The sequence below is a fragment of the Anser cygnoides genome, chromosome 13 (genome assembly GCF_040182565.1).
Source record: "Anser cygnoides isolate HZ-2024a breed goose chromosome 13, Taihu_goose_T2T_genome, whole genome shotgun sequence".
Taxonomy (NCBI): domain Eukaryota; kingdom Metazoa; phylum Chordata; class Aves; order Anseriformes; family Anatidae; genus Anser; species Anser cygnoides.
Window position 1 is genome coordinate 4,563,562 of NC_089885.1, and position 13,423 is coordinate 4,576,984.

At 38.4% G+C, this 13,423-nt stretch overlaps 1 long non-coding RNA gene across 1 annotated transcript in view; it reads left to right on the top strand.

The window, feature by feature from the left end:
* Positions 1-13,423, top strand: part of LOC106038601 (uncharacterized) — a 96,428-nt gene that overhangs the window by 67,203 nt on the left and 15,802 nt on the right. Inside the window, exons 15-16 of the long non-coding RNA XR_010834683.1 lie at positions 5,154-5,321; positions 6,697-6,739. This is a non-coding gene — a long non-coding RNA (uncharacterized lncRNA). The remainder of the gene's footprint in view (positions 1-5,153; positions 5,322-6,696; positions 6,740-13,423) is intronic.

Consider the following 13,423-nt stretch of genomic DNA (forward strand, 5'->3'; position numbering starts at 1 on the left):
CTTGCGTTGGTGCACAAGGCTGTGCACCATGTAGCTGTTCTTCTCCACAGGATCAGATAGACAACCCAGCATAGCACTGATGGTAAAGGTAAATTCATCCTGGGTTCCTAAGTGAGGCTTAAAGGTAGGGAAAGTAGAGGACGCCAGATAGTAATGATAGGACATAACCGTCTCAGCTATTCAGACTGGAACGACGAGGAAGGAGAGTAGAAAACAAGCATCTAAAAGGGCAAGTGTGAATTCAGGCACACGTACTGAAGAATTTCTCATGGAAAAAAAAAAAGAAAGGCAATTCTGGTTTATATCTGAAAGATGATTACAAAACCAGAGATGCTGATGGGCCATGGGTAGTGTATGTACTGTGGCCATATTTCCTGGAACAATATAGAGGAATGCTACTAATTAGGTTTGATATTTGAGACTATTTGAATATTTTTAGAACAGGAATTGGATAAAAGTTAATAAGGAGATTCTTTTGTAGAAGTGACATGGATTGTGTTTATAGGGAGTGAATAAAAATAAATAAAAGCAGCAGAGATGGAAAAATTTTCTAATGCTCTTTCACCTCAACTGAATCCATACTTGTCAGGGAATGTAAGGCTTAAAAAGGAAACCCTCTGGAAAAGTTTGAGAGCTGCTACTTTCATCTTCACCTTCTGAGAAGTTTCAAATATCAAGAGCAAAGAAAGAGAGAGACAGAGAGAGAGATTGAGTCTCTAATTAGTGAAGGAGGCAGGTAGGATATTAATTGATTTGTTCTGCTACTACTTTGACCGGTGCTGTGTTTGAGAACAATGGAAGAGCTATAATGTTCTTCAACAACAGAACAGAATTTTAATGCATACCAAGTTAGAAACCTTTGATCACAAACTGTTTCTGAAAAAAAAAATAATTTTTCTAATACTGCATTTTGCTGCATGTATTTTAATTTCATTAATTTATTCTTTGTTTAGGAATTGGTTTCATAGAGCTTGGGCTTCTTTCACTTTTTGAGGGTGTTTGGAAAATCCTGACATTAGTCTCTGTCTTCTAGTAGTGGCATAGTGCAAATCTAGCAACATTTATGAAGTGGAATAGTATGGTTTTATATGTGATGCAGGTCATTATAAACTTGAAAAATAAGTAAATACAGGAAAGAAGTTGAAAAAAGGTAAAGGAAGGATTTATTTTTATCTGTCCTGGACTGCAATTTAGGGTCAAACTTACTATGTAACAGTGTCTGTCATGGCTCCACAGTCCCAGGTTTCACAGTGAAACATTATCCTGCTACTGCATAGTCCTTTGAAAGTTGCCTTTGCTAAAGGTGTTCAGTAGGGCTAAGAGTTTAATTAATGATTTAGATCCAAAGAGACTTTTAATTGCAAGAGATGAAAAAAAAATAATGGTATAAAAGCAGTGCATGTATTATGACAATTAAAAACTAACGGCTTACAAAAATATATGGGCTTGGGTTTAATTTGAGCACTTAAATTATGTGAAGGAGAACAAAAGAACAAAAAGGGTGTTCCAACAATAACTTCTGTATAGCCCTAGAAGCAGAATATAAGTTGGCTAAGAATTTAATGAAACTCTGCAACACAAACTGTGTATGTATTGGAGGATTGGAGGTCTCAAAAAAAAAAAAAAAAAAGTCGAGAGCTTTTAGTTACAAAAAAAGGTTCAAACGTTACAAAAGGTTCCTCCTGATGATCATTTTAAACCTTTTTTCATAGCAGGACTGCTTTCCCTAGATGCTGCAGCTAGTTTAAAATGTGATGAGGCACATGTGTTTTATACAAAAAAAATAATCTGTTTGTCTAGGTTCCCTGTGTAGCCAAAAAGGAAAGACAGGGATGATCACACTATGAGAAAGGTGGCTGAGATCAGTGAAATAGTGTCCTGGTAAGATGAAATGTCCTTTACAAGTGTCTGTCTGACATCATAGTCCAATGGCAGCATAATGGTCTTGAATCTCACTTTATCTTAACTAGTCTGGGAATGTAAAACAGCATAATTGGTAAAAATATTCAAGTAAATACTGTTCTCTGGGCATATTGCTTTGGAGGGGATTTCACCTCAGACAAAGAAAACCTTTTTGGATTTGGCAGGAGAATGCCCAGATAGGGAAATGCGCTTGTTTATTTGTAGTGATTTAGCTCAACATCTGTGTAATGAATAAAATGTTCCTGTGGGACAGGTCTATATATCAGAGCGAAGTGTTGCTTTTTCTGAAAGGCAGTGCCTCTCATCTTTGGCCAGATGGCTCAGGGTGCGTACTTTTTGTAATGGGTGGTGGCTTTTTTTTTTGGTCATAATATTACCTGTTTATTCCACCCAAACCTGAGCCATGCTTGTGCCTATCACTATGCAAGGTGTCTAATTATGTCAAGGAGCAGTTTATGTAGACTGAGAGCTGCATACATTATGTATGGAATTAGAGAATTTCTAACGTGATTTTGATACGTGAAGGTACAGTGAAAGAGTGACATTCCCATTTTCAAGAGAACTCATTTGTCTATTTGTTTATTAAGCATCATTCTCTGACATTTCATGTCCCTCTGTGCCATAGAATAGCAAATAATACGTGGGGGAGGAAAGAATAACCAGTCCTCCTCCTCTGGGAAAAAAAAAAAATCCTCCAGCCAAAATAAGTATTTGACTGTTTTGCAAGATAATGTCTATCATGAGTCTATCATGATGTAATATCAGGCACCTGGTGGAGTCACATCATCATTGGTTTCAGCTTTTCTTCATGACTAACAAAAATTAGGCAACATATACCAAAGGGAAAAAAAAAAAAGGAAAAAAAAGAAAAAAAGAACTGCAGGCCAGATGGTTTTTTAGAACTGAATAAAGTGAGAGGTGAAGTAAGCGTTTGACAAGAATGCACAGGGAGAAGATTAATCATCACTTCATGTTCTGTGTCCAAAACAATTGTGTCTTTGCTTGTCTGTGATGTCTGATTTTTAATTAGACAAGAGGCATTCCCTTTAAGAGGCTGTTTCTCTGGACACTAGTATTGTACAGATGTAAACAGCCCACAGTCCTCAACAGAAAAAGTGATTAAAAGAAGGATTTATACAGTTTGATCTCAAACTACCATGATGGTATGCAAAAGTTAACTGATGAACTGCCTGAAGTGCAGTACAGCACGTGTTTAAATAGCTGAGAATATTGGTCATCTCGTTTTAAAGGTCACGTTGGTTATTTGTGTTTGTTTATTTTCAATAGGATTAACAGGAACATCCTGGACACACACAGGAAATTGGCAGAATTTATCAAGGTTGGGCCATACGGGTAGTAGGCAGCATCTTGATGCTGCAGCTGTTTTTTCTGAGTTTTTAGTTGTATGAGTGAAATGACTTGAGGGTGATGTGTACGGCTGTAACCATCACTGTATATGTTTTCACATATACATATATCAAATACATGCAGCAGTTTGTATGCGTGTGCTGTACACACAGAGCACTGTATTTGTAAGAGTTCTCGTACTGTTTTGAAAGTGACTTAAACATTTGTTGATCGAGTTGTAAATACTGGAACAGAGTAATATACAAGGAAATATAGATATCGCAGAAAATTATAAATATACAATGTTAGCTTTTTCATTTATATAAACACAATGTATGTTTAATATGTTATTTTTTTCTGCATTTTAATTACAATAATGGTATAACAAATTGTTTTAGTGCAAATTAATTTTACAATCAAGTTTGAAAAGCTATGATCAAAGGCCTAGTTCATGTCTAATAATTCTTTGCATAAATGGAACCTGATAGAGGTTAATGCCTATATGATAAAATATTTTAATTAAACAGTATCGTTCTGTGGTAATGTCTTATAAGGACCTGACTGCAGGTTACTTTTGTGCACAATGGGTATTAAAGAAACTCACGTTTGTGCAGGTGGATATGACTACCTCTTGATACACACGCAAACAATATATATGTATATTGTACATATAAATAATATATATATAAGTATGTATATAATATATATAAAAATATATATATAATATATAAATGTGCATTTGACATAAATATAAATTTCTGATTTTTTATGTCCCTGATTTATATATTCTTGTAATATTCCGTGACTATGTGAATATATTAAAAACCTGTCATGACATTTAGACTGTTAACACAATTACAAAAGCAAGATTTTTTAGTTTCAGGTCTGTCAGCCCTCATTTCACATCCTGTATTGTGGAAAGATGGGCCAGTTTCAACAGGCTTGGATTTCACATTTGGGAGAGACAAGAATTAGTCGTTCAGAGACTGTTAGAAAAGTCAGCCCTTAATCAACACAGCGATATGTCAGTTTCTGCTCACTGAAGGAGAAAAGAGAAAAGCAATATTGCCAAGTGCTTAAAGATTGTGAAGTTTACATTTTCTGCAGATGACATAAAAGAAATGCCAATTTCTGTAGTTATGTATATTTAGCCTAAGTGACCTCACATCAGACGTGAAAAGTAAGAAAATTATTTTCTAACTATCGGGATATTTTTTTCCCTAGGACCTAAGGGTGACACAGTTCATTCCTCACGTGCTGTTGCTACTAATCAAGCAGCAATCTCCAAGCAATGCTGATGGCTACCTGTGCAATCCCATTAAGCCATGACCGTAGTCCCTGTTGAGGGGGGAGACTCCCCCATGTAGGTTTGCTTCTGACCCCTCCAGCTCCTGTTCCTCTCACGGCATTCATGGTTACACTGGATGACTCAGCCTTTGATTCAAAAGAACTTGGGTTTGCTCACTCCGTCTTTCTGGATTAAACAGGGTTTGCAATTGCTTAGTGACTACATTTCCTTTCTGCTGCTCAAATAACTTTGACATTTAGGAAATTAAAAATGATCTCTAGGTATAAGCATCTTACAGGTGCATATGAGTTTTGGCACTGCCACATGAATTTTCCTTCTCTATCTAGGCTAGCATTCTACCTCTAATGCTGGGAAAAAGGCACAAGAAACACAACAGTTGCTAGTTCCAGATAAAAACTCCCCTGAAGGAAATGTTCTTCCTAATAACTGGTAATCAAAAATTCATGTCTGATGACTTACTTCCATGCTAAGTCTTGTCCCATGGTTTAAAAGTCTGGTTTTATTTCTTAGTAATGTAGTATTTGATGATGATGATGTTGTTGTTGATGAAATATTTGGTTCTTTTTGTATACAGCTATACTACTGGTCCTGATTATGTCATGGGGCCTTAGGGTGGTCATGGAAGAAACAGATTACGTTACTCAAGCCAGCAGCAGCAGCACATGCTCACCCCGTTATCCAGCCAACATTCCTCAACTCTGACCTGAGGACCACCTCTGGAGATAAGAGTCCCTTCTTATCAGTGAGTCCTCGTTTTTTCTGCCAAGTCTGTTAGCAAAAATGACATTCAGAGCCAACAGTACAGTTTTGGACAGCAGAGGCTTGTTCACCAGAAACTGTTCTGAGATCACTAGAATGATTTCATGTAGACCACCAGAAACTATGTATTGTAACAGACTCATTTCACCTAGGGCTTGAACCCTGAAGAACTGGCAGATTATCAGTTCTGTAACTCATTTGTTTCCTCAAGACCTGGCACTTGTTTAACTGTTTCTGTCAAAACAGTATCCTGAGTAGCATGCATATGAGCAACAGTGTAAATCAGTAGATGTTATTTCCACTTTAAAGATGGAACCTGTCTCTACTGTACTCTTGACTGGGGTCGTCATGTTATAAAATTAAAAGTATTCTTCATGTGGCTAATTATTTGCCCAAATCACAAATACTTTTTTTTTTTTTCTTTTTTCCCCACAAATAGCTCATACTGGTTTTCAGTTGTCAAAAACCACTACCATGTAATCAGAGGGATGGCTGAGAGACAGATGTCTTAAAAACTTAGGTCCTGCAGACTTGCTCATATATTTTTCAGTACCAACATACAATAGCAAATGACAAATTATCCTGACTAACTGCAGACAGCTCTTTCAGTAAAGTTGACAAAAAGATTAAAAATTAGTTGATAACTTCTCTGTGAATCAGTTTGTACTTTCCAGTCATGTTTGCGACCATTTTCCCAGGATGACCTTAAAACATTTTATAATTTTATTTCATGTATCTGAGTATAAAGCTGTGCTCATGCATCATTTAGCACTCTTCAGCTGAGAAGGTTGCTATTTTGGCAGGGCTGAGTGTTGATGTCTTTAAGGTTGGAAAATTCTGGTTTTACATTATATCAGTAACTCTACAAGATGTGATACTGGAATTTAGGGATCTAATCTGCAAAACAATGAATGAGATCCAACTCTGTTCTTGTTAAGCCTTGAAAGAAAATCTGACTTCTGTGGCACATGCAAGTCCTGTTTAGTTATTTGCTTGAAACTGAAAGGCTGAAGAACAGGAAAATCAGTGTTTTTATCCTTGCTCCAACATATGTATTTATAAAATATACAGATTCCTTTCCTATTTTATTTTTTAAATAGGAATGAAATGAGACTGAAATATTTTGAAATATCTTTCTCTTCAATAGGATGTTATGGAATATTTATTTTTCTTGTTATGGAATATTTGTTCTCTTAAAGCCTTCATCTACAGTCTCACAACACAGAGAAAATAAATCCTTCCAATGTTAAATGTCTGGAGCAAAACTGACAATTTCACTTTTGCTATGGGAACCTGACATGTTTTTGTGTTTTTTTTTTTAATTTAATTTAATTTTATTTTATTTTTTCTCCATATAGATGCTGGTTGGAATGCACCTTGAAAGTCACGTGAGAGCTTCAGGTTTGTACTTTTCTAAATGTGGTCTGTCTGTGCATTTTATAGAAGGTGATCATCCTGATTTGCTTTGTAAATTGTGTTTCTTTTCTTCTGCATTAATAAGTTATTATACAATAACAAGAGATTAGCTGATCAAAAAAGAGGCCACTTTTCACCATCTGTTGGCCAAAATGATGTGAGACCTACTTTTTAGATAGTATTACCACTGGCTCAAGGCAGGAGCTGGGCTGTAACGCTGTTGTGCTGTGGGGACAGGGAATTCCACAAAGTCTGAGGTCAGGTGGCTAGGCAGGGTTCCTGTTAATGCCCCATGACACTTTGGATCCAAAAGCAATAAATCCAAATTTTTCCCCTCCTGGGGATTACAAATGATGTCTTAATTTACCAGCACTAAGAAAACTCCTTTTCTTATCTCTTTGTTTATAACAGCTTTTTTATTTCATAACAGAAAAATCCAAAAGCAAGTCCTAGAAACTTTCAATTTAAAATCTTAAAACAAAGTGAGCTGGCCTGATTCTTTCTACAGTAGGCATCATCAAGACTTTCTATCTTGAATACTTTCTGTTTCAAAAATGTTTTTCTCATAATATCTATTTTTAAATGTTGACTGGTCTTTTGAAAGTGATAGGTATCTGTTATTGAATAAGTTGAGATGAACAGGGAAAGTCTTTGGTGATGACTACAGTGTTAGCACTTATGTTGCATTCAGGATTTATTCTCCTAACTTTGGAGGTAAATAAAGAGATTTTCTCCTACCTGTGAGGGAAGGCCAGACATGGAAGAGCAAAGCAGAGCCAAGCTATGAAGTCAGCAGATCACCATTTATTCTGTGCTCAGACCACTACATCCCTTATGTTTGCAGATACTGGTTCATTCAGCCCTCCAGAAATCTAATCGTTTTAGGATTTCCAGTGTCTAGCTTCACAGTAGCATTACTTGCCATGCAGAAGCCTGGCTATTTCAAGACAATTAAGAGATATGAAGAGAATTGGTGGAAGAGTGAATCAGGGGTCATAGTCTAGTTCACTACCCAGCCAACCAACTCAGTCTGATAAATGAAAACAAAATACAAAGTTTAAGAGGAGCGAAAAAAATCTTAATAAATAATTAGAGCTTGAATGTTTCAGAGAACCAGGTTTTCTTGGCAACACCAGGCAGTAGTCATTTCTGAACAAACAAGATTGAAATTCGTGTTTCAGTGAAGGAGTTTGGGAAGCCTGTTTGCCATGCCACACAAAGACCATTTCCGATGCTCTCTGCCAGATGAATTTCTTCCGTGTGCTGGAGGTGGGCAGAAACATGATACATTCATAAGAAGATGTGCCACAGATGCAAGGTCAGTCTGTTCCCCAGAAGAGACAGGTCATGCTCTGAAGGCATCACTTGTATCGACGTGCTGGGGCCATTTGGTTTTTAACCAGTTAGGTGCTGGCTCCACTATTCAGAGGCACTGAGCTTCTACACCCATTCATGTCAGCAGGGTTCGCATCTGTTCAGCAGTTGTAAAAAATCAGGCCTGCAGGTATGTTTTACAGGTGTCTGTAGTACACATACAGCAGTTTGTTCCTGTGTGAGCTAGGGAACACAGGTTTGTATAAGAGGCTGACCTTGGGAAATGCCTCCTTAATCAGAAATGCAGAAAACTGCAAGCCAGTTAGTGCCTACTGAAGCTCTTTGCCACAAGGAGGTATTGCTAGTGGTACCTGTGAAATGGGAAAACAAGGCACAGGAAACTGAATGTTCCCTCTGTAACCCCACATGTGGTCCAGCAGACTGTATTGCCTCTCAACTCATTTATGCTGCTGTGCGTGGCTGAGGGGGAGCCTAGGCTCCCCTTTTAAAGCTAGACAGGAGGATTTTCCCTTCCAGTCCCCCATGGCATGTTCCCCCCAGTCCACCCTACAGCATCAGGTAGGGCTTGGGAAGGGCAGCCAGAGTGGCCCTGGACAAAGGGGGCAGTGAGAGGAGCTGTGTTAGCCCATTCTGCATTTGCCATCCCTAAAACCCTCTCCCCCAGTGCCAGCTCATAGGGGTTCCCACTTGTTCTGCACGCTTCACCTCCATGCAGCTCCACCTGTCCCTCAGCTGCCAGGGAAAGAAAATAATAGGTGTTAATTAATGCTTCTGCCCCTACCCCGTGTTGTTGCAACATCCATTTTTCTTGTTGGGCTTTTGGGCTTAAGATTGGGCACCTGGGCAAGAGCTGACTGCCATCTCCTTTTTACCTTTCAGGCCCTCTCACTGCACTCCCACATTAAGAGGTTTATTTGCTTTAAGAAAGTGTTTGCCGTCATTGAGAAGGAATGTATAAAATCTGGTGTCAATAAGCTTAATTGGTGTGAAGGCTTGATTGGGTTTGGGGGAGAGGTGTAGATATTGCCTCCTGCTGAACTCTCTAAAGAGTCCTGGCGGCTTGGCCTTGCTGGAGAGAGCTCTTGAGCAGGAGCTTAAGGTGTATGAGTAAAGTCCTCAGACGAAAGGAAAAATGCAATTAGTGGTGGGTTTTTAATGTAGCTGGTGGTAGTCAGCTCTGATGCAAAGACTGGAATTAATGCTGAAGTGCACGGAGATGTTGAGGAAGTAGAGCTGGTGGGTTGGGGAGGAGAAGCTTGTATGGTGGAAGAGGGGAGGTTTTTTAGATCTGGAATAATCTGGGATTCCCAGGGAGAGGCTTGCTAGCTAAACCAGACAGTCTTGGTTCCTGCTGGTGTGGTTCAACCTTCCTGGGAAGACATTTCAATGTGCATTTGATTAAGAAGAAAACAGGCAGAACAAGTGGAAAATAACAGTACATCTCCAAAGAAAATTCCAGTAGGCAGGATCTGTTATTTGGCTTCAGCTGGGAAGTCTAGGCTAAGTAATCTGCTTTTTAGAGGTTAGCAAAGGGGGTACAAGTGTGCACTTCAGGGTAAAAGAAATTAAAGGGTAGCACAGCTGCTAAAAAATTAAAGATGATGTATTTGCTTCTATAAATGCAACATGTTTGCCAGAACTCGGCAGTTGGATTAAACTCAAAGCATATGTTCTCTGACTTTAGGATTATCCCACACTGGGCTGCATCCATCAGTTCTGCTCTCTCCTTAGCAAAACAGCTGAAGCTCTGTAAAGCACCAGAATTGTCTATCTGCAGTCCAGCCATCCTTGTACCTCCTCTAGTTCAGTCCTTAAACTTCCTTTTTCTTCTTGTATCCTGTTCATTCCCTATATAGGTTCTTCCCAGGTTTTAGGTTTTCTTCCTTTTTCTTTCTAATGTCTTTATTTTTAAAGTATTTTCCTTATTATTTTGCCTCTGATAAATGACTGTCATATGTTCAATGCATTTTCAGATAAAGTACTTTTATGTTCTCTCCTTTACTTCCTTCACATTTCAGAGAGGCTCATCAAAAGCACCCCGAAATAAATCTGATTTTCTTTAACTTGCACAAAAATCGACAATAGGCTTCTGATTTCCTCATATTACTTAGCTTTTATACTGATCAGTAACTTATCAGTGTTTCCTTGCTTATTTCAATCTTGTTTACATTGTAAGCTCTTTATATCAGACACAGTTGTTTTATTACAATCACTTAAACACTAGAACAATTAAATCTTGGTTTGTATTCAAGGTGAATCCTAAACTGTTGATAAGAGAGTAATTCAGCACAAAGATATTCATCTCCCCGTATAGGGTGTTTGCTACAATTGGTGTTTTGGTCAGAGTTTGGATGAATTCCTAAAAATAAGTTGATGATTTTCTCATCAAACATATAATGACTGACTTCAGGTTGTCCACCAATCTCTTTAATTAGCACAAAATCTGGGGTGGCTGGGAGTCCAGATCCTGTCTTTTTGGCTTTGTGTGTGCTGTCCTGCTGATTAACTGTCTAACGAAGTAGGTAGGCAGGACATTCTGCTTGTGTCTTCCTGCATCCTTGTCCAGTTCTTCGCTAAATCTCTGTGAAAGCGAGTTGGAAATATATGGGTGAAAGTTTTTTATTTTCAGCATAAATTTGCTGTGCTATGAAAACGTAAGGATGTTACAGAATGAGATGAGTTTCAGTGATTTTACTAGATTTAAAATAGTATGGGGAGAAAAAATAAATAAAAAAAGCCCATGATCATTCTTGCTGTTTGCAGAATGAAAGACTCCTCTAGAAGGTAATACTAGTTGAGCTAAGGCAATTCAAAAGGATGTTCTGTTTACATTTAAATATTTATGTCTTTTTTGAGTCCATTTCAATCTATGAAAATTTGAGACTGAATTTTAATTTTGGTAAGAAAAATGTCACTTTGCAATTTAGAACTGTGTCTTGTAAATTGTACTAAACGGAGCTGGGAATGCTAGAGTTGCTGTGGTTATATGAATATACAATAAATACAGAAGTTTATTCCCTCCAATGACATAATCTGTGACACTTTCTTCTCTGTTGTTGTCTTCTGTTTTAATATTCTCAAACTGATTTGTCTCGTTTGCCTGGGCATTTCTTCTCAAAATCTGCTTTACCAAAACTGTCCCCCATTCCAAGCAGACCTCTGTGTCTCTTTGCCTTGGAGAATGCTCTTTGCACAATGTACCTACTTTAAAAATTGCTGGTATTTTTGCTATCAGCTTCAATACAGTAGATTTATTATTTCTCAGAGCCATCCTAAACAAAAATAGCAGGAAACTGCAGTGTAACTGGGAGCTATTTCTATATTATCACCCTGAGAAAATGGCTGCTGTGCTAGGCAGTGTCTGGCTACAGCCCTAGTTGCATGTGGAAGGCATGATGTTTGAAGTCGCCCTCCCTCCCGTCATGTTCATCACTTCTGGTCCAGCAGAGGGTGGGGGGGATGAGGGGTGGGGAATAAATGCACAACTAATAATTAATAATTAATTGGATGGATCAAAAAATAATAAGAATTGCTCTTAAAGACTTCTCAAGTACGATTGCAATGTTTAGGCTGTCCTTCTCTCTGAGTAACTGTCACACCATTAGACTAATTAGTCGGATAGATTGATGCATCTGAGACTCTCCTGAACACATAGTTTAGGAAACAATCCTGGTACATGTCTAGCACCTCCAGAAGGGTGGGCTGTCATGCGGAAGTTTCAGATTGCCTGCTGCTAATTCCAGATGTGCAAACCCAAATGATCCAATTCCCTGTATTGCTTGGTAGGTGGGTTAGGGTGGGATCCAGAATCGAGTGCTGAGTTTGACAGCAATGTTAAGAACCATGAAGCGAAGCTGAAGGGAAAGTAGGAGGGGGATTAGAAACCCAAGGAAAAAACTGAAGAGCACTTCATCAGCAAAACTGGAAGTATTGACCAGGTGAAGAACTCCCAGAAGACTTGTTGCCTAACTGCACCAGCAAGGTGGCCAAGCATTCAATCAGATGCATCCTGCAGCATGTGCTTTTTTCATGGGTATAAATTATAGCTAACTGGCCATAGGGCTTGGGAGCTGAGTTCCCTGGGGACTGATTGCTGGGGGCAGGGTGTGGACTGCTGGGATCTGTCTGCAGGAGGTGGAAAGAAACCAGAAAGCAGCAAAAAACTGGGAGGAGCAGTCATGAGCATGGTCCGGAAAGGGAATGGCAAAAGGGCTCCACGAGAAGCAGAGCTGAAAGCAGGACTGGAAATTGTGCATGATTAATCTACTTGCTGTTTTCTCATTGTGTTCTGGAAACTTGACTTTATAAACTGAATTGCACCAAAGGAATATCTGGTTTTTATTATCAATCTTGTTTCTACATGGAAACAAGTCAGATCAAAGGTCTTTTTTTTTTTTATTATTATTCTTTTAAGTGCCATCATATTTTACTACATCATTTGATATCTCTCATAACCATTTTTTTTTCTTCATTATAAATGATTAATTCAGCCTCCCGGAATATTGCAGGGTTTTAAATTGCATATTTTGCCAAAAATTATTGGTTACTGGATCAGAAAACCTTGACTGGCTAGTAAGGAGGGAATTCTTCCTAGTTAGTATTCCTTCTGGGTAAAGAGTGCCTCTAAACTAGAAACAAAGGAAAATTTTGGATAATTTTGCTAAGTGTTTGTACTTACTATTAAAGTCAGAATAATAAGAAGCACTTTGCATTTCCTGCTTTGTGAATATGTTCTAAATGACAAAAATTTTACTCTAAAGGTTATTTATGTTTTTTTGGATAGGGGAGGAAGCTTACAATGCACAATATTATGGAGAAATTCACACAGATACAGGTTCTATATTAATGTTATAGCCTGATATACTTCTGACGTTTTGCTGGACTGTCATTTCTAAAATTGCCTAGAGAAAGGAAAAGGCTTTCTCACTTCTGTCAGTTTTACATCTGTGTAATTACATGTTTCTTGGGGGATTTACTCCTGTTTTCTCCAGTCAGGAGAGAAGTAGTCTCATAATACACAACAAATAAATTCCACTTCCTTCAGATCTCCCAGTCAGATAGATGAAGAAAGATAATAGAAAAAAGCACTCAGACAAAAGACTGAAAGTCATGTTCCATCTTTTGGGAGAGAAGGAGAGTGGAGCTGCCCTGATAGGGGCTGTAATAAGAGTTGTTTCATTGGGGGGGGGGGGGGGGTGGCGGTAGGAGGCGGGCTGCTTGCTCTGCCAGATTTTGATTTAAACGTGAACACAATGGTGAGGCACCTGTTGAGAGCTGAAAGCTTTTCTAGAGATTTTGGTGCTAATTGTCACCTCGCAGCTGGAGGATTATGTG